The following is a 22,192-nucleotide window of genomic DNA, read 5'->3' on the forward strand; positions in this document are numbered from 1 at the left end:
TGGTAGAATTCTTCGAAGAGGTGTCTCCCCCAAAAAACTCAAAGGCCCGTTTCTGGTGGGAAGAGTTATAAACTAAGCCTTCTGTTGTTTTCACTGTTTGTGAAAAACAACAGAAGGCTTGATTATAGAGCAAATTGCTATTGGACAGATTCCAGTTTGTTCATGTTAATAATAAATCTTCAAACTCTAGGGTCATTTGGAGTACCACAGGGTTCAAGTCCTTGGACCAATTCTCTTTACTATATATATGCTTCCGATTGGCAAAATTATCAGACAGCATGGGATTAATTTCCACTGTTATGCTGATGACACACTCACAGCTATATTTATCCATAAATCCTGATGAATCCAATCAGTTACTTCGACTGCAGTCATGTCTTGATGACATCAAAAGCTGGATGACTTTAAACTTCCTGCATTTAAATTCTGACAACACAGAAGTTGTAATCTTTGGGCAAGAGTCTTCAAAAAAGTGTATATATGGCTCAAATGTTGATGACCCCTCATTCTTCCACAAACCTTTCCATGCACTTTCAAAACACATGGATTGCTCTCTACCTCAACTTTAGTCTAAATGAGAAAATAGGTTGAAAACAACAGGGGTTCAGCGCAGTTGGCAATCATTAAATGTAGTCAAACAATACATGAATGATTATGGTTTTTGCGATGCATGGCAAGCTCTTCATCCTAACATTAAAGAATAAACTTTCTTTTCAAATGTTCATCATTCTTACTCTCGTTTGGACTATTCCTTAATCAGCAGCTTGCTGCTGTCTGACATTTCAGATGCGGAAATATATCCTTTTGCTGTCAGTGATCATGCTCCTGTTTTTTTAATTTTATTCAATAAAAAAGTAAACCTACAAAACAAAAGCTTGAGACTTAATACAGCATTGCTTAAGGATGAATAATTTATAAAATATTTTAAAGAAGAGTGGGCTTCATTCTTGGAGTACAATGATTTACCAGGGACATCAGCATCATCCTCTGGGAGGTAGGGAAAGCAGTGATGAAACAGAAAGCAAATAGATTCAGGAATTAGAAAAAAAATTAAGTTACTAGAAGCCTCAGAGAAAGAGGGAAAGCTGGGTAAAATCTGTAAAGCAAAAATTTATTTTTATATATTGAAAAGCAAATTACATTTTTAACTCAAAGACTAGAATAGAAAATTCTGAAGATGGCAATAAGTCAGGAAGCTTCTTAACAAATCAGCTAAAAATAAATAAATAAAAAACAACTATTTGCAGTAACAGACTCAACTGGTAATACATTATATGATCCTGAAAGTATAAACACCTTCCGAGATTTCTACAGGATCTCGTAATTATGAGATAAGTTGTCTGATTTTTTTTTTCTTTGGTGAATGCAATACGCTTCCGTACAATTGCTAGGCTATGGTACATTTTAGCTTTTGTGTGTCTCTGTCATGCTGCATTCAATGTGTCCTTCCACACCACCTTCCAGTTGTACAATAAAGCGTCAACCAAATTATTTTCCTATTCAGCAGTTTTGCAGCGGACAGCCCTAGTTTCCTTTATAATTCTACCAGTTATTAATCTTTGAGGTTTCATCATTTTTGACATTACTCTGTTAACAAATGAAGAAATTTCTGTATAAGGTTTCCTCTTCAAATCTTTCTAATTTATTGCTACTTACCATACCATTCCATCTTTATTTATAAAGCACTTAAAAACAGCCAACAGCTGAAACACAGTGCTGTACATCACTACAAGCTAAAACACATCCATTAAAAACTACCATAAAAAGATAATGCATGAAAACACTTAAAAGAAACAATAAAACCAATTTAAAATAAAAACTAAGTCTTGCTAGCGGTAAAAGCCAAACAATAATAGTTGATTTTAAGGCAAGTTTTAAAAGTGGGAAATGAAGGAGCCTCTTATGTGCAGGGGCAGGTTATTCCACAATTGAGGACCAACAATAGAAGAGGCCCTGCTCCCTCTGAGCTTCCTCTTAAGCCGGGCGTACACTGTACGAGTTTTTCCCCTTTTCGGGCCGATTCTTCAGTCGTGCGAGCATTTTTTGAATCGGGCCGAATTTCAGCTTGATCGTAGAGGGGGGGAGGAGGGGGGACTGGCTTCTCACGACTACCTCCCGACCAGGAATCGGACGATCGTGAAAATCAAACATGTTTGAAATTCAGTCGGCTGTCGTGAGGTTTTCGTGAGCGCATCCTGCTGTTCAAGCAGAGCTACGAGGGGGCGCCCTCCCCTCCTCTCCGTCCCCGCCAGCGGAGGGAGAGAAGCGGGCGTCCCTGAAGCAACCTCCGGCCGGTGTTGGGGAGGGCGAGCCGTCCGGTCCGCGCAACGCGCTGGCCGCCTGTTTCAGCACTCCTCCGCGGTCCGCAACGCGCTGGCCGCCTGTTTCGGCACTCCTCCGCGGTCCGCAACGCGCTTGCCGCCTGTTTCGGCACTCCTCCGCTTGCTGGGGGGGGGGGGGCAGGCGACCTGCCGTGCCGCGCGGCCGCCGATGCGTCTCGTCTCTCCTCTCTCTCCCCTCCGTTCCCCCGACGCCCGGTGCCTCCTGCGGGCCTCGCCAGAGCTGGGCTCGAACCCCTGCTCTGGGTCCCTGTCACCTACCGTCGCTCGCCTGCCTCTGCCACCACAGTGAGCGGTCCCAGAGGGGACACGACGTACAGTGTGAGCAGTCCGGTCTCGTCCGAGCGTCGCGCCGCACAGATCGTGAGCGGTGAACTTTTTAAACCCCGCGGTTCCGTCGCACAGTTTGAGATGTATATAAGTATCACGACTGAAAAACTCGTACAGTGTACGCCCGGCTTTAGACCTTGGTAACTTTAGGAGATGTAGTTCAGCAGACTGGAGGGGCCGAGAGGGCAAGTAGGAATGAAGAAGCTCAGAGAGGTAAGTTCATTCAAACAAACACTTAAAAACAAAAATAAGAATTAAAATTAACTCTAAAATGTACTGGGAGCCAATGGAGTGAGTCCAGAATAGGGGTAATCTCTTTTTTGAGTACCTGTTAAAAGTACAAAAAGCAGCAGCATGTTGAACCAGCTGTATACGACAAAGCAAAGACTGAGGCTCTAACATAGTCCATCCATCCATCCATCCATCCATCCTCCAACACGTCAATTCCTATTGGGGTCGCAAGGGGTGCTGGTGTCTATTTCCAGCTGTCAATGGGCAAGCGGCGGGGTACAACCTGTAGTACACTGTAGTCAACAGTGTTGAAGGCAGCAGTTAGGTCAAGCAGAACCAAGACCATATAGGTACCAGCATCACAGGCCAACAAGATACCATTAACAACTCTTAGTAATGCTGATTCTGTACTATGCCAAGCTTTGAAACCAGCCTGAAAGGTTTCAAGAATATCATTTCCATCCAATAAAGATTGCAATTGACCAAAAACAATCTTATCTAAAATTTTAGAAAGAAATGGGTCTATAATTAGCAGTGTTGTACTACTCGAGTCCGAGTCATTAGCTAAATTTAGAGACTCGTGACTTGACTTGGACTTGAGCACTGATGACTCGAACTTGGACTCGGACTCCTACATTCAGATTATTCTGACTCGGAAATTGAGAAAAAGACTAGACTTTTTTTTATATCATTAGGCTATAATTTTAATATTTCATTAGAATATTATTTGGTGTATGATTTTAATATCTAAATTATTAGTACAATGGAATGTTACTGCTTCATGTCATACATCACACGTCACGGCATGTTCCTACAACGAACGTTAATTTTCACTGCGCATGCCTGGAGGAGAGATGAGTGCCCCGAAGATTGTCCGTTTCGCGTTTAAGGATTTCACCTGCATTGGCAGAAAATGGAGTGCAAAATGCTCCATATGTAACAGAACAATTGAGGAGACATTGGGGAGTACTTCCTCAACTTCTGTTCACATTAAGGTGGGATAACGTTAGCATCTATTTTTTTCAACACAGTGTGCTTACAGCTTAGCAAGGAGTCCAGTAGGTTATTGTAACGCTAACAGTCCTTCATTAGATGGTTTCTGTTTTATATTTTCTTTGTTTCTGTATTTTGTAGATATAACACTTACAAATACATTAAATTAACAGAACAAAAAACGAGAAAATGCTTATTGTGACTGTATATCCTAACTTCATTAAAAGTGGCACGTTATGTTAAGTTAACGTTAGCAGATCTACTACTGTTACCAAAGATCTTGGAGCGTAGCGCTCTATCTTTGCTTTTACCGTCATACAAGTTAGTGGGAAAAGGAATTACATCACCCTATCACCGATTTTGATGTGCTAGTTAAGTAAAGGAATAATGGACGACGAGGTGGTAAAACGGTCAGCAGAGAAGTAGTTCTAATTCAAAAGAATAGACAAGGGTTGAGGCCAAAGCCGTTTGTTGAGGCGATGTAGAAGCTACATTACGTTGATGCCTGCTCAGAAGGAAATGACATTCGCTACCTTTCACAGTAGATCTAATCGCTACAAGTGTTCCTTTACCTATATCTGCCAGCGCGGTAGGAAAAACTGCAGCACATCATTTTACTGGGGACATCATTTTAATTTGTGGCTAACAGTTACTTGAAGAGGTTATTGTTGTTGTTGAAATATTAAATGAACTAGTACATGAACTAGTTTAAATTTGAAATTAGGAACTATGATTGTGAATTTATTCAATTTAATCTGTATGAACTGAACTTTAGGTTTGAATTTTGAGATTAAATGAACCAACTCTGGCTATGGTTATGCCTGCTGGTCAAAGCCTAAATCCTAAATTGGGCTCTTGTCACATTTTCCCCATTGTCCAGCTGAGCTACATATTACTAATGTGGGCAAATAAATACATTAATAATAGGCCTATAATATTCTTGTTGATATGAAATTTTAAAGCTGTTTGGCATCAGGAGCTAAATGTTTATCCTATCTCCCCATATAGGTTCCAAGAATACCAGACTTCACCCACTGTGTCACAACCTGCTACCTCAACCACCATTAAATCATTCTTTGGACAGAAGTAAGACCTACAACCTGAAACATCCACGTCAAAAGGCTATAACGGGGTGCTTGCTCTTTTTCCAAATTAAAATTCCAGACTTTTTTAAAACTATTTTTTTTCCCAAGACCTTAACTTTATGTACTTGTATACTTGTGTGCCTACTGCCTACTTCATTGGTTGAGATTGTACAAACTGTTTATTAGAAATGTTAATTTTTATAAGCTAGTATTCAATGAATAAATGCATTATTCACAGTAAATTATGCTTTTACTGATGAAAACGTTTCAAAACATGAAAATCACAAGTACATGAATTTCACATCAAACAAGTGTTTGATTCCATTAGGCTAATACAGTACGTGACCAGTTAGTAAAATTATAGTTTTATAGCCTACCTTCCTATTTCTCATTTCACAATGTCTTTGAGCATACTGTAAAATTCTACCACACATTTTTTTCCCATACTTTATTAAGACTTTCACACAAAATTCAAGACTTTTCAAGGTCTGGAAAACAGTGTTTCAAAATTCCATACTTATTAAGACTTTCAAGACTTGCGCAAGCACCCTGCTATAAGTGAGGCCCTTGTCAAAGACCTAATAATTAACTGTGGTGTGCCCCTCTCCATCGTTGACAATCAGGACTTCAGGCACTTTCTTCATGTCATTGACCCTCTGTATGTGCCAGTAGGAAGGTCCACTATTACCTCTGTGACCCTTCCAGGCATGGTGAAAGCCAAAAAGGCGCTAATTAAGAGCCGGCTGGCAGAAGTTTCCAGTGTCTCTGTAACTACAGACATATGGAGTGACAGGAAGATGAGGTCATTTCTTGGGGTGACCGCTCATATAGTGACAACAGATGAAACAACCCATGAAATTTGCCTTCAATCCTATCTTCTCGCCTGTGAGCGAGTGCACGGGAAACACTCAGGCGAAAACATTGCCATGCTGTTTGAATCCTGTGTTGAGGAGTACCCGATTAAAGGCAAGATAATGTTTGTAATAACAGATAATGCATCAACTTCGAGGAAAGCCTTCCAGACCAGCTTTCCCCGAGAGGATCCCTGTGATGCTGAAGTTGAAGATCCCATCACATGTGAGGAGGAGGATGACATCTGGGAAGACCTGACCCCAGAAGATCAGCAGCTTGTGAATGATACATTAGATGACAACTGTAAGATGCAAAGACTGTCTTGCTTCACTCATTCACTGCAGCTTGTGATAAAGGACTACCTGAAAGAGGCATGTGAGCTCTCAAGCACCCTGGGAAAGGTGTCCCGCACAGCCACTATTCTGTCCTGGCTGACAGATAGCGAACAAAATGAGAGACCCAGTAGATTTGATTGAGGCTGCTTTACTGAACCTTCTCAGTTAATTTTTGTAAAATGTTGGTTCCGCTCCAGGATTTAAGCAACTGACTCTCTGTGGTATAGCCTGCTGTGCTGTATGTATGTACACTGAAAAGCCTGGGTATATAACTGCAGTAACGAAAAACCACCACAAGGGGCAACTATTACAACTCACTGATTCAGAACACTCCCCGCTTGGTATAAATATGTTATACCACCATTGCTCTTATTTATGTGACATAACTAGAACAACATCACTAATGGGTCGAAGATACTTTTTAATTACCCCTTGGCTAAGAGTCTTTACTTCGACCTTACGAACTTTGCCATCTGAACTTGCAATAGCTTTAACTATCCGTCCAAGAGGCCACTCGTTACGTTTAGCTTGAATGTCCTTTATCAAAACAATGTCACCTTCTTGGAGGCCAGGCTTCTTCGAGGTCCACTTTCTTCGAGGTTGAAGTGTTGGGAGGTACTCTAATCTCCACCTTTTCCAGAAAGAGTCTGCCAAGTTCTGAACCTGGCGCCACTGTACCTTGCATAGATGGTCCAGTTCAAAGTTTCCTAGGGGTGCAGGAGTGACACTTGCTTTCTGGGTGAGCAGAGTTGCAGGCGAGAACATTTCAGGAACCTCCGCATCATATGAGATCGGAACCAGTGGTCGAGCATTTATGATGGCCATGACCTCAGCCATCAAGGTTGATAAGACTTCATGAGACAGTCTAGAAGGGCCATGCTTCACTAGCAGTCCATCCAAGATGCGTCTGGCCACTCCTATTAGCCGTTCCCAAGCTCCTCCCATGTGGGAGGAATGGGGAGCGTTAAAGGTCCATGTGCAGTCCTGTTCCTTCAAGAAGTTCTTGAGCTCTGGGTCATCTGTGTTAACTTGAAGTTCTCTGCATGCACCAATGAAATTTGTGCCCCTGTCCGACCTTAGGTGCTTGACGGGTCCACGTATGGATAGAAAGCGCCTGAAGGCGTTGATGAAACTTGAAGTAGACATAGTTTCAATAATTTCAAGGTGCACAGCTCTTGTACTTAGACAGACGAAGATGAGTGCCCATCTCTTGCTCTCAGCAGCTCCACCACGTGTGCGCCGAGTGGTGACACTCCATGGGCCAAAAACATCCAGGCCTACATATGTAAAGGGTGGGTCCACTGTCAATCGGTCAGGCGGCAGATCACACATCTTTTGAATTTCTGTCTTTCCTCTCAACTTTTTACAGATTACACATTTGAATATTATGCTGGAGATACACCTCCGCCCTCCCACTATCCAGACACCAGCAGTGCGTAATGCACCTTCTGTGAAGTGGCGACCTTGGTGGGCTACCTTAATGTGATAATGTCGGACGAGAAGAATGGTCACATGATGGCCAGCTGGTAGGATGAGTGGATGTTTCTCTTGGTCTTCCAAATCTGCCCAACGTATCCGGCCTCCAACTCTAATCAATCCACTGCCATCAATGAAGGGATCTAGCTTCATCAGGGGACTTTGGCGACACACTTTAGAGTTCTGAGTTAAACCTTCTAGCTCCTCTTTATACATATCCTCCTGCACAGCCTTGAAGATAACCATCTTCGCTTGAGAACGCTCTGTGTTGAGTAGCTGATTGCATTGATGCCATCCTTTACAACCATCAGTTTCAGTCTTTTTTGAGAATGTCTTGACTACATGAATGAGGGTTGTCAAGCCTCTTACTAGACTCTTCCAAGTAGAGAAATGTTCAAATCTAGATGATCCAAGAGACGGCTCCCTTATACTTGTCACAAGAGAGGTTACTTGAGGCCGTATGTTTTTGTCTTTGTCTGGACTTATAAGGTCAAAGGTTTCTGCTTCATCATCTTTTCTTGCATTCAACTGACTGAGAAAAGGGGGGCCAAGCAACCAACTGGATGATGACAGGGATGATGCGTGAATTGGCCTGGTTCCCTGGTCTGCAGGGTTTTTGTCAGTCGATACATACTGCCACTGTTTTGGATCAGTAGAGCCTCGAATGCGAGCTACTCTGTTAGCTACATAGGTATAGAACCTTCGTGATCTGTTGTGTATGTAGCCCAACACGACGCGACTATCAGTGAAGAACCTGACTGCTTGTAACTCTATATCTATCTCAGACTGGATTGTTTCTGCCAGCTCGACTGCCAGGACAGCTGCACACAACTCCAGGCGTGGTACAGTATGCATTGGATAAGGAGCTAGCTTTGATTTTCCCATTACAAACCCCACATGCCATGTTCCATCAAAGTCCAAGGCACGCAGGTAGGCTACAGCAGCTATGGCCGCAGTTGAGGCATCTGCAAAGACACATAGTTCTGTCCTTTCAATACATGACAAGGAGACTGGAATGTATGCTCTCTGGATGCAAATCTGTTCTAGTGCAATTAAGGAGTCAGTCCATGCTTTCCACTGTGTCTCTTTTTCTGCTGGCAGAGGTGTATCCCACTCATACTGCTCTGAGGAAATGTCTCTCACCAGTGCTTTGCCTTGGACTGTGATGGGGGAAGCAAATCCAAGGGGATCGTAAAGACTGTTTACAGTGGACAGCATGCCTCTACGAGTGAATGGTTTAACATCTCTTGAGACCCTAAATGTGAAACTGTCAGACTGGAGTGCCCAGCTTAAACCCAAACTCCGCTGGAGGGGCAAAGGGTCAGCTCCTAAATCTAGATCTTTAAAGTCACTTGCTCGCTCCTCCATGGAAAAGGCCTCCATGACCCTTGTGTCATTGGAAGCTATTTTGTGAAGTTTTAAGTTGGACTCAGCCAACAAGGCTCTAGTCCGCTGCAGGAGATCAATAGCCCTGTTGTGAGTAGCTAACGAGGTGAGCGCATCATCCACATAGAAATTTCTGAACACAAACTGTTTTGCATCTGTTCCATGTTCCAGTTCTCCATGTTCTGCAGCTTTCCTTAGACCATACGTTGCTACTGCTGGTGACGGACTATTTCCAAATACATGCACAGTCATCCAGTAGTCGATGACCTCTTCATCTGGATTATTATCTCGATACCACAGGAAACGTAGGTAGTTGCGATGGTCTTCTCTGACCTTGAACCCATAGAACATTTTTTCCACATCTGCTGTGACCGCTATTTGCTCCTTTCTGAATCTCAAGAGAACACCAATTAGTGTGTTGTTGAGGTTGGGGCCGCTGAGAAGCACATCATTCAGTGATATCCCCTTGTATTCAGCGCTGGAGTCAAAAACCACCCTTATTTTCCCAGGTTTCTGGGGGTGGTATACACCAAAGGTCGGTAAATACCAACACTCTTGGCCTGGTTTTAGTTGGGGTGCTTGCTCTGCCTGGTGATTGACAATCACCGTCTCCATGAAATCAAAGAAGTGCTGTTTCATCTCAGGTCTTTTTATGAATGAACGCTGGAGAGAGGAGAATCTCTGAAAGGCCTGTTCTCGGTTATTAGGAAGTGGATTGCGTGGTGAACGAAAGGGTAGTGGTGCCACCCAGTGGTTTTCATTGTCCATATATACTTCCTGTTCCATTATCTTGAGAAATTCATTGTCATCGACTGACATGGCCGGCTTGTCATCCTCAGATGTTCTCTGGAACACACTTTCCCCCAAGCCATCCTTAACTGTCTCCTGAAAGATCCCCACAGTCTGAAATGGTGTTTGAAGACTGTGCTGGACTGGACCTTTAACCTTCTCTTTTACATGGATATTGTTTGTACATGGCTTAAGGAAAGAGGGGCGTCCGTTTTGCAGGACATGTGTCTTATAGGCGTTGACTCCCTCTGTCTTATGAGCACCACCTAGGCATAATTCCCCAACTATGACCCAACCAAGGTCAAGACGCTGGGCGTATGGTGAGTTGTGAGGTCCATTACGCTGTTCACGTACCTTGTGCAGGCTCAAAATGTCTCTGCCTAACAGTATTAGGATGGGAGCATTGCTGTCAAGTGGAGGAATCTTATCAGCAATTGGTCTGAGGTGGGGAAAATATTTGGCGCACTCAGGAGTCGGGATCTCTGATCGGTCATCAGGCAGATGGCTGCACTCCAATAACGTGGGAAGTTTCACTTTGATTTTTCCGTCAAGTGACTCCACCATGATGTTACTCGCCTTCCTCCCTTCAGTCTCTATTGTGCCAGAGCATGTTTTAAGAGTGTAGGGCGATGAACTGCTGTTGATCTCTAGTAAACTGAAGAACTCTGACTTTACTAGAGACCGATTGCTCTGGTCGTCAAGTACAGCATACACTCGGTGGGACTTAGATGGATTGTCGGTATGGAAAACCTTGACTAAGCAGATTTTTGAACAGGATCTGGGCTTTGGGGGACCCCCGCATATCTCTGTGCACTTTGAAGTGATCATAGGGGGTGCAACATCTTCCGTCTCCCCGCTTTGCTTTACCTCAGATGAATGTTGAGCCAGACCACCAAACGACCATGGGGCTGGCCCAGGATGCATTGCTGAGGTATGTTTCTCGCTTTCACATTCTATGCATTTAATTGTGGTCTTACAGTCTTTAGCTATATGGTTAGTGCTAGCACAACATCGATAACAGATCGAATGCTCCTGTAGATATGCTTTCCTCTCATCAAGATGTTTTCCTCTGAACCCGCGACATTTTGACAGTGGGTGAGGTTTGTTGTGTATTGGACATTGTTTGTCTGGCTCCTCCCCAGGTTTGTGTGTTTTACCATTTGTAGGAGTAACATCAGTTTTCCTAACTGTCACAGCTGATTTTGCAAAGTATTTTGATGTTTTATCAGCACTGCATTGACTGGAATTAGGGAACACATTAAATGCAAAACTGGGATCATTGCGCGTTCTAGCCTGTGTACAAACAAAGTCCACAAAAAAACTGAATGGCGGGAAAGGAACACAATAATTTTGTTTATACATAGATCCTTGTGTGATCCAGCGTTCCCTCAGGGAGAAAGGGAGTTTTTCAACAATTGGATTCACGCCCCTTGCTGTATCTAAATACATGAGTCCAGGCAAGAATCCCTCATTCTTTGCAGCTTCTATCTCTCTTAACAAGTCAGACAACTCTCTGAGTTTTTGTGTGTCTTTGTTAGAAACGTTTGGAAAACAGTCTAATTTTCTCATTAGAGCATTTTCTATCACTTCTGGACTTCCATATATTTCCTCCAAGCGCTCCCACACCATAAACACACCTGCTCTGGGATTGTTAACATGTACTGACCTTATCCGCTTGGCTTGAGCTGAAGACTCTGGCCCGAGCCATTTAACCAGGAGGTTGAGCTCTTCCTGATGAGACAGGTTTAACTCCCTTGTAGCTGCTAGGAAAGATGCTTTCCATGCCCAGTAGTTTTCTGGGCTATCATCAAAGGCAAGGAGCCCAGAGCTCACCATCTCTCTTCTCATGAGATACTGAGCTAAGTCAGGTGTTTGAGGTGTAAAGGTTGAATATTTACTACACTGGGTAGGATGAGAGGCTGGAGGTATAGCTGTATTTTCCTTTTGGCACCCAGGAGCAACAGGTGAATGTTTTTGCTTTGGCGAAAATGCTTTTGGGCCAAGAAGAGGTTCACAGCAATCACTATTAAAGGTCCTGGGTTCATTTCCTCTACTAAGGGACCCATGGTGAGAACCTAGAGCCTTGGTCCTGAGGGTTCGGATTTCCTGAGTTTCTCCTGGTGAAATCGGTAGCAGGGGCACAGCATCCTTAAGATCCTGGGGAGCTTGTGGGTCAAATTGCTGAGTTTCTATGTAGTCTCTGGTGCGTTTTTTTGGATCTTCAACAGTCAGCTCTTTTAACTCACTGAGGGAACCTTTTCCGACATTTTCAAGTTCTGCTGCTGCTTCTTCAAATATTGCCGCCTCTTTAGATGCTGCAGTTGCTTCTTTTTCTTGTTTTAACACGTGAAGACTTGCCTCTATTGAAGCCTTTTCTTTCATCATGGCTGCTTCCTTTTCAGCAAATGACACTTTAATTTTAGCTGCTTCAGCCTTGGCTCTGGCCCTTGTTGCAGCAGCGCTGACTGATGTCCGGGTTGAACTGCGAGACGTGTGTGAAGATGTAACTCTTGACCTCGTCTCCAGCGGAGACTGGTCATCTATATTCTTGCTGCTCATCTTGCAACGGTTTTGCTGTTCACAGTTGTTCAATTGCTGTGTCCCGCTGAGTGGTCAACATTTTACTATTCTGTCCTGGCTGACAGATAGCGAACAAAATGAGAGACCCAGTAGATTTGATTGAGGCTGCTTTACTGAACCTTCTCAGTTAATTTTTGTAAAATGTTGGTTCCGCTCCAGGATTTAAGCAACTGACTCTCTGTGGTATAGCCTGCTGTGCTGTATGTATGTACACTGAAAAGCCTGGGTATATAACTGCAGTAACGAAAAACCACCACAAGGGGCAACTATTACAACTCACTGATTCAGAACAGCCACCCTCCTTCACACAAGCACCATGTTCAAAGACCGCTTCGAAGCGTGGTTTGGAGATGTCATCACCATCCCCTCAGCAAACGCAACATGTTGGAACTCTACTCTAAAACAGGTCAAGGGTTATGTGCAATTAGATGTGCAAATGCTGTCTGTGTTACATTCAGAGGGCCACCAAAACCTCCTCTTGTCGCCACGGGAGTATGGTCAGCTTAAAGAGTTGACAGAAATTCTTGATCCATTTTTAGAGGCCACCAACCTCACTCAGGGTGAGAAAATAGTGACTGTCAGTGTAATTGTGCCCTGCATTCTCAGTCTGTGCACTCACCTGCAAGAAAAAAAGGAAAAGTCAAGTTCTGTGGACCCCTAGTGAGAGCTCTAGAGAAGTCCTTGAAAACTAGATTTGTCGAGATATTCCAAGCAGTTGAGATGCCATGATGTGAGCCCTTCCAAGGAAGATGCCCTACAAAGTTTCCTTTCACAAATGCTTTCTTTGTAGCATCTGTGCCAGACCCTGCTTTCGGTTTCCAGTGGCTGGAACATGATGTGCAACTGGACTGTCTCAGCAAAGAACGTTTGAAGAATGAGATCAAAGGTGAGATTGTTTTTTTGTTAGCAGTTCACAACAGCCATTTCTTATTATAACTTAAGGTGTTACAATGAAGCCCATGATATTTTTAGGTCTATTCTGTAACATACTTGTAAAAAGTGTTCTGCCCTTTTCATTTCAGAGTACATAAAGGCAGAGGGGGACGACCAAGTGCCACCAACAGATGCAGACACTGGACCAGAGGAAAGTGATGCAACAGTGACAGAGTTTCCTCCTGAAAAACAGCCAAGACTGTTCTCCCACCACAGGAACACTCTCCCTTCTGCCGAGAAGCCTTCTTTGCAGGCTCAACTGATTGCATACCTCCACTTGATTGCAGAGGAGAACGTTACCTCAATCTCATGCCTCAAATTTTGGCAACAAAACAAATCCAAATTCCCTGCCCTTATTCAGATTGCAACAAAGGTGTTCTCCATTTCTGCCTCCAGTGCGCCCATTGAAAGAGTATTCAGTCAAGGCGGCATTTTAATGAGGCCTCATCGGGCAAGGTTGGGTAGTAGCATGGTGTCGGACCGAATGTACTTGAAATGCAACATGTCTGTGTAACATGATTATGCTTGCGAGTTAGAGAGTTATAGAGAATATTTTTGTATGTTATGTTTTTTGAAGTTAACAAAATAAGTAAAAGCTAATTGGAAGCAAATACTGGTGTGGCAGACTTCTTTGACATATATTGTTAGGCCTGTTCCTTGGCCCAGCACCAAGGTTTATATTATTATTATTATTATTATTATTATTATTATTATTATTATTATATAAACAACAGTCAACCAGAATTTGCAGTGTAGGCCCTATAGTTTTGCATTTCTGTGAGTGTTTAACATTGTTGAACGACATATATGCTTAACATTGGTGCTGCCAGTCTTTTGTACATAGGCTATTTATGACAGATGGTTACGTGCAGTTCAAATAAAGCACATTTAAGTTTTGCATTTCTGTGAGTTAAGAGGACAGGAGTGTAGTCATGATGAGCACCGCTAGAGTGAGTTCAGAAGGTAAATTATATATAAAAGTCCATAGCGGGCGCCATTAGGATGTGCCTATGAGCCGCGACACCACAGCTATGGGGATTGTTTTTGAGTTTAAAAACATGTAGGCTATGCTTACTTTAGTGCGGAACTTGGACTCAACTTGATCAATAAGGACTCGACTTGGATCAATAGTGACTCGACTTGGACTTGACTCGGATGAGTAGTGGACTTGACTCGGACTCGACTCAGATTTTTTTTTTAATGACTTGGACTTGACTCGGACTTGAACACTGGAGACTCGAACCTGGACTCGAGGCATAGTGACTTGACTACAACACTGATAATTAGCCATCATGGCGAGATCTAGCCCACATTTCTTAAGAAGCTGTGAAATTACTGTATGTTTAAGTTTAGCAGGAACCACACCAGTGCACAGACTGCAGTTAACAGTCTATGGACATATTGTGCAATACTGGGAAAGACTTTGAAAAATCGAGGAACGGACTTGATCCCATGGGGAGCCGGATGGCTTAAGATGCCTAACCAAGTCATTTAAAAAAGAGTCACAGGTTCAAACTACCTAAAGGCTGTGACACTTCTTCAGCTATAGTCAACCAAAAGATTTCAGTTTACAGCTGTAGCCCACCTAAAGGTAAGGGCCCCTGAGTTCTTATACAACTCAAATACTAGTAATTTGTAAAACCCTAATTAGTTGCTCTACTGAATAAAGTTACACTATTTTACCTCTTCAGTAATGATAACCTCAAACACACAGATACACAGCAACGGCAATAATCAAACTGATATGAATGAATAAACCTTGAATTTACTGAACAATATTACAGATTTAAACAATCAACAACAAATTCAAATGTCCTATACTGAAACCCCCCTCGTTGCAGGCCTGTTGGGTGAGTTGAGAGCGACGAGCATAGCTCTCAACTCTCACGCATTGACCGTGTGACACACGCATTTCATCAATTGCACACGCTCACACGCATTACTTTGAAAATCTCAATCTTACAATCAAAATCTCACTCTTGAAACGCACGCGTCCGGACGCTTCACGTCATGGCGGAACCAATTTGCGGTACAATGGTTTCCGCACGTCCAGTAGTAGAGGGAACACAGCTGCAAGGACCGCCGCCGCGCAAACAAGTTTCCCTCATCCAAAGTGAAACACTTCTACGGTCCGTGTTGCGTGCGAATTAAATGGTAAGTCGTCATGTTTTATTACAAACTGTCACATGAAAGCAAAGTCCGTTTTTTGCCGGTCTCAAACCCAGGTTTGAGACCGGCAAAATGAACCATAAAGAGAAACTATGGCGGAGTTACAAATTTTTTCCTTTCAACTTTTTTTCAACATTTTCTTTTTTCTCTTGTGGTCCACTAAGGAGCCTACAAATCACAGTAAAACATGAACTGTGTGAATCAAATGCCGTTATTTATTTAAGATAAAATATTTCAAATTCAGTTATTTATGATCAACCTGCGCCGTCAATCCCGGCGCATGTGCGCTTTATTTGCAGTCTGGACGCTGACGGTAAACATGCTGTGGCTCTGACTGCAGCGCTGAGAGGGACTCCTGCGGGAGGGGGAGAACGGGGGAGGTGCCCCACGGCAGTACCTGCCGCCGGAGGACAAGAGTATGAACGATACGTGCTTTCACGTCAGAGTCTCCAAAAGTCGCTAGATTTGTCAATAGTCGCTTTTTTGAAAAAGAGACGCTGGAGGGGTCTGAAAAGTCGCTAAATATAGCGACAAAGTCGCTGAGTTGGCAACACTCCCTCTCCGACTCCGGGAAACACAAATCCACTTAGGTCACTCTTCAAACCTATTGGCTCCCTTACCGAAAAAGTTCATGCCCCAAACCGGGAACATAAATAGTTTTCTTTCGTCGGGTTGACTTCACCAGTCACACACGCAGAGCATTCACCGGGCTAGCGAATGCTAAAAACGGAGCTCACTCGGCTATATTCCAGGGTTGTCCTCGGTCTGAGAACATCCACAAGTTCTTCAAAAATGTGGCGAAACAGGTCTCCATCAGCGACTATTGGATTAACAGTCCAGAAACTAACCACCACATAAATCCAACGTACTTCCCTTCGTCCTCTTCACTCGCACGCACCAAAACAAGAAAAACAACTGAGCCCTCCTTGACTTCCGGCCACACACCGTCAATGCGGTACCGCGCACGTGACGTCACCGTCTCAAGAGCAACGCCCCTTTTGCCGCTTAGGTAGGGCATACAGGAGAGAAAGCACGGATAACCCAGCTATTACAAGCACAACAGAAACAGCGATATGACCGACTTTACAGCCGTTAAACTTTCCCAAGACGATGTCCCAGGCACACGGATTACTGGTCGAACTGTCGAAGAACACACCAACCTTCAGCTCAAACGATGGCTTGAGGTTCGAGGGCTTAAAAAGACTGGAAAACTGGCCGAGTTGATGAACGGTAAGCTTTGTTTTTTTTTCCTGCGCGGCGATCATGGCAGCGTCGGCCGTTTTTTTTTTTTTGTTGTTGTTTGCAATCACCGTCCAGGAATGGGTATATGTTTAATGTTTGTCTCATTTGAAATGTTTTTGAGTAAGCTATCCTGGTAGCAGGCTATCATGTTAGCGCCTGCTACCATGATAGCCTATATGCTGTCATGGTAGCAGGCGCTACTTTATTAACATGTCGGCCACCAAAATACTCTTACCTTGACTTGATGTCGCTGGAATTGGGTCAGGATGTTCTTCGGTTGTGCCCTTTCCTCTGACAAAATGCTTGCTACATATGTACTTGAATTTGGTAACTTTTTCCGGGTTGAACTGTTGTGTAGGCCGACCGCCCCGGTCCCAGCGCACACATTTCTCCTTGGCAGTCTTGAAGAAAACATCCTTCATATGCGGCCGATCAGCGTAACTCGAGTCGCTGTTGCACGTTCCATAGCAACAACGTTTAAAAACCATGGTCTTAGATTTGGAAAAAGCAGTCGTTTACCGAGTAAAACCTAGGCTAACGCACGTCTCTTTTACAGCAAAACACGTCTCTTTTACAGCAAAACAACGGCGGCTTTCCGGAGTTTGCCCCACTGTGTACCACGTGATGTGACGTCATCGTGACGTTGTGTTTCTAAAAATAGCTCGCGCGCGGTACCCCATTCCAAACAGGAGTAAAACGAGTGACAGTAGTACACATGCACATCACTTCCCATAGACCTTCAAAATAAAATGCATTAACAATAATGCAAAAATACTTCTGACTTACTCTGATACTTTTAAACAATTTTAAACACATTAACACCTAAATGAAATGTATTTATATAACTTAAACTCATTTATTCATACTTTTTAACCATGAAACTGATCATGAGTATTTCACATTTTAACCTCGTTACACAGCCTTGCAACTGTAATTATTCCAGGACATGCAATATTCTTTTTATTTTTTTGACCCAGTTCATAAATTACGTTTTTAAAGGATTCTTCAATGGCAAATAAGCATTTCAACTGATCTGGGGTCCGTTCTTCGTACGTTGCTTAAAACATCCGAGATCAAATGACACATCCAAGATGATTTCATCCGGCTAATCCTGATCCGGCTAATTGAGTTCTTCGAACACACCTGTTGTTTACGATTAGTATGGCTGGATTGAGTTATCTGAGACAACTGCGCGTTCATGCGTTTGTTTAAAAGGGGAAATGTATCGATAGTAGAAACAATGATCGGCAGCGCTGCTATTGGCTGTTCAGCATGGCCAAAGAACGCCCACAGTTTTTCTCGCAAGCAGAACACAAGCTTTTAAAGGAAGGTTATGCCAAATCATTAATTAAAACACCTCAAAGTCTGCTAAAGCCAGGAGAGATGTCTGGCAAACAGCAGCAGACAAATTAATGCGTAAAACCTGTGCATGGTAGATGTTTCTATCACTTTCTACAGTATGAATTTTTGCATTTTAATAATCTCCTATTTACTTTGTTCTTTTATATCAGAGCCTCCACGGGACCCACTAGAACAGTGGTTCTCAACCGGTGGGGCGCGCCGCCCCGGGGGGCGCCGACACTCTCCCGGGGGGGCACGAGTAGGCTACAGGATGGGAGTGGAAAAAAACTGGAAAAAAAAAATTTGCACTTTTTTTTTATCACTAAACTACTTTCATAAAAAGTTAAAGTTTTGTATATACATAACTCCTGAATAAAAATTAAAATGTGTTTGGACTGATTTAAAAAAAAAAGTTTTGAACAAATTTGATTGTTTTGTCGATAGTGAGCGCAAATGCAGGTGATAAGCGGTTTTCATCCGGGTTTTTCGCGCATGCGCGCCGGACTGGAAGGAAGCTGACGAGTTCTCGGCGTATTTTTCTTCTTTAGATAACGTATCACAAGATCGTTTTAAGAGTAAGTTGATGGTTGATGGTATCATATTGCCAGATTTATACAGCAAAAGCCTGAAGGGACGGAGGGAGTCTGTGAAATGCTGGCCAAGGCTTGTACGGCGACATAGCTAGTAGCTTAGCTGCCTTATAAACACGGCAGGCAATACACATGAGAGAGCATGGAACCATGAACCCACTGGACGGCTAAGAATTATTTTAAATCGGGACATAGACACCAGCAACCCCCGCGACCCCATGAGGGATTAAGCGGGTCAGAAAATGGATGGATGGACGTTCAGACATGTTTGTTTAACATCAGAAAGCGGACACACAGCAGACACACAGCGCTTCAGCAAAGAGGACGAGCCGCCCGGTAGGTTTAAACAAACATTGTTCACTAAGGATTATTTCGGTGTTTTTGTCCTATTAATCCTTTTCACAGACTCATGCCAGAGGGTTTATGGAGGACCAATCCTGCCATAATTAAAAATACACACAGAAATAAATGAAGGACTTAATAATATAAAATGGCTTAAGAAAAGTGGCTAATAATATGAATTTGTGTGCCATTTAATGTGACAAAATAATAAAAATAAGATATTTCTTCAACAATTCATCAATTATTCATCAAAAAATATATATTTTAACTTACACTTTTATTTTTACTTTTCTTCTTGCTTTTATGCTGACTTATTTTTAACCCTTGTATTTCTGAAACAATCATTTATTTCTGCCTCTAACATTCCTAGCTGTTTTTTTACCCAAAGGATTTACACCTGCCCTTTTATTTCCTTTTCCCCTTTTTCCACTTTGTGTATTTCTAGTTCTTGTATTTAAAGCAACATTTTTAAAGCATGTTTTTACTCCACCATAAATATTTCTTTCTATTTTATTTTAATCTTATATTTCTGAAACATATATTTATTTCTGCCTCTAACTTTTCTAGCTGTTTTTTTACCCAAAGGATTTACGCCTGCCCTTTTATTTCCTTTTCCCCTTTTTCCACTTCGTGTATTTCTACTTCTTGTTTTTAAAGCAACATTTCTAAAGCATGTTTTTCCTCCACCATAAATATTTCTTTCTATTTTATTTTAAACTTATATTTCTGAAACAATCATTTATTTCTGCCTCTAACTTTTCTAACTGTTTTTTTACCAACCCAATTTTTGCCTGCCTTTTTTATTTCCTTCTCCCCTTTTTCCACTTCGTGTATTTCTACTTGGTGTTTTTTTACTTCCTCTTTTTCCACTTTGTGTATTTCTACTTCGTGTTTTTTTACTTCTTCTTTTTCCACTTCGTGTATTTCCACTTCATGTATTTCTACTTGGTGTTTTTTTACCTCCTCTTTTTCCACTTCGTGTATTTGTGCTTCGTGTTTTATTACTTCCTCTTTTTCCACTTGGTCTGACTGCAGCTGTTAATGTTAATACGATGGCAGGGAGGGAGGGGGGAGAGGGGGGCGGTGTCACCGGCAAAGCTTCACAACTATTGGCCAAGGCCTGCCTCCCCAGAAACGAGCCTGCATCAGCTGGCCGCTTTCCCAGAATGCACCGCGGCCACAGCTTGATTATGGACAGCGCTAACAGAGATCACAGTGGTAAGTTAAAAATGACCTTTTCTGCTGCTGTTGTTCTTTAAAAGTACGTTTGAGGCGACAACATTATACTTTAAGCTTCCCTATATGGCCTGTTTACAGAGTTAGTGTGTAATTAAAAAAGAAAAAGTCCGACATGAGTGGACCACAGTGATCTGCAGATTCATTCGGGAGCGTCAGAAAGCTATGGTGCATTCAGGAGCATGGGACATTTCATATTTACAAGGAAAGAGGCATAAAACGGAACAGAACTTCACTCATACAATATTGTGTCTATCCAGAAACAGTGTGGGCTTTCTTACAATACTGAATGCTCTATAATTGTATTTCTGTTATTTTTTGATTATGCACACCTGCTAGCTTTTTATTCTGAAAATTCTAATGTCCCATGCTCCTGAATGCACCATAGCTTTCTGAATGCGCTGTGCTGTGTAGATAGATGCACGTCTGATCTTCCGCTTAAGACAAAGCTTTGCAGTTTCAAAACTCATGTCGGCTCTCACGGTTTACTGTTGTGTGAATGACAAGAGACCACAACAAATAAATCAGCCATTCCTCTAGGGAACGCAAAAACCTTTGCGAGGGAACGCAAAAGTATTCTGAGGTAACGCAAAAAAATATATATTTTCCCCATGTCCCCTAAAGGGCTCTGTATACACTTACCTCGGCCTTGTCGTGTGTCAAGTGCTGCTGGTTCTGATGTCGTTTTTTGTTGTTTTAATTCGGCAAAACGTTCATTTTTGTGTTTATCTCACTGACTTGTGTTGCTTTGCTAGCCCAACTGTGCCAACTGGTAGCCATTTTAATATTAACATGCCTATTTCCTACTTTTATCTTAAAAAAAACATTGAGGATGGTATTGAACAAGTGATAAGGTTGTGACTGACCACAGCATTGATCATTAAGATAGGAAAAGTCATTTCTATGTCTGCCCACTTTTACAGTGATTAATCTATAAATTATGTGCAGTTAGTTCAGTTCATTCTCTTAGTGAAATGGCAAAATTAATCAATACATCTTACAATGAGAATCTTTACATTATAAAAACACCAGAGAAGAGAAGCCATTTGTTACATTTGCTATACTTGACTAGTTTTAAAGGACTATACATTTTACTTTTTCTTTCTTGAGAACTATATCAATTTACATGTTAACCAGGTATAGTTTTATGATGTGAAAAGGTGAGAAATTAAAAAACAATTATAGTAACATTTGGCATTTTTTATTTACAGGAAGAAACACCAACAAAACATGTGAGGATAAGGAGAGTGCTGGTGACCCTCTTCTGGCTGGCCGGCGGTGCATCCTATAGGGAAACAGCCGACATCTTTGTGATGCCCTTGTGTGCCAGGTGGTGCACAGAGTCATGAACTCCCTGATGGGGATCATTAAAAAAAAATTTTTTCTTCCCAAAAAGACAAGATTTGGAGGGAGTGGGTGCTGGTTTTGCCCGCCTTGCCGGGATCGAGGCGCTCAAAGGAGCAGTCGGTGCCATTGATGGGTGACGTGCGAATTGTTCCACCTGCAGAGCCACAAAATAAATGTTATTTAAACAGAAAACTCTTCCCTTCAATCATCCTGCAGGGTGTGTGTGATGCACGGGGAAAGATTTTGAATGTTTACATCGACAATGTAGGCTTTGTCCATCACTCACTGGTACTGTGGCGCTCTCCGTTGTATAAAAATGCTTTATACCCACCTAAGGGATTTTTTTTCTACACTGCAATGGTGCGTTCCCATGCCTCCTGGACCCAATCACCTCCCTGACGCCCTATCGCCCGCCAGTTGCCATTAAGATCTCTTACCTTCTTGTCCTTAAATAGAGCCAACAATGACACAAAATTGATACATAGATTATATTAATTGGATAGAACATTAAGACATATCTGCATATTACCTAAATTACAAGTTATTTTATATTTGGTAAAGTCCAAGTGGAGGCACGCCACTACAGGCACCACGCC

The 22,192-nt window shown here is 42.5% G+C and overlaps 1 long non-coding RNA gene across 1 annotated transcript; it reads left to right on the forward strand.

Moving 5' to 3' along the window:
- The first annotated feature begins 3,681 nt into the window (after positions 1-3,681).
- LOC118564132 lies at positions 3,682-14,001 on the forward strand. Its single transcript, XR_004931662.1, has 3 exons — positions 3,682-4,979; positions 13,187-13,282; positions 13,419-14,001. It is a non-coding gene; the product is annotated as an uncharacterized LOC118564132 (long non-coding RNA).
- Positions 14,002-22,192: the final 8,191 nt, after the last annotated feature.

This window comes from Fundulus heteroclitus, chromosome 1 (genome assembly GCF_011125445.2).
Source record: "Fundulus heteroclitus isolate FHET01 chromosome 1, MU-UCD_Fhet_4.1, whole genome shotgun sequence".
NCBI lineage: Eukaryota > Metazoa > Chordata > Actinopteri > Cyprinodontiformes > Fundulidae > Fundulus > Fundulus heteroclitus.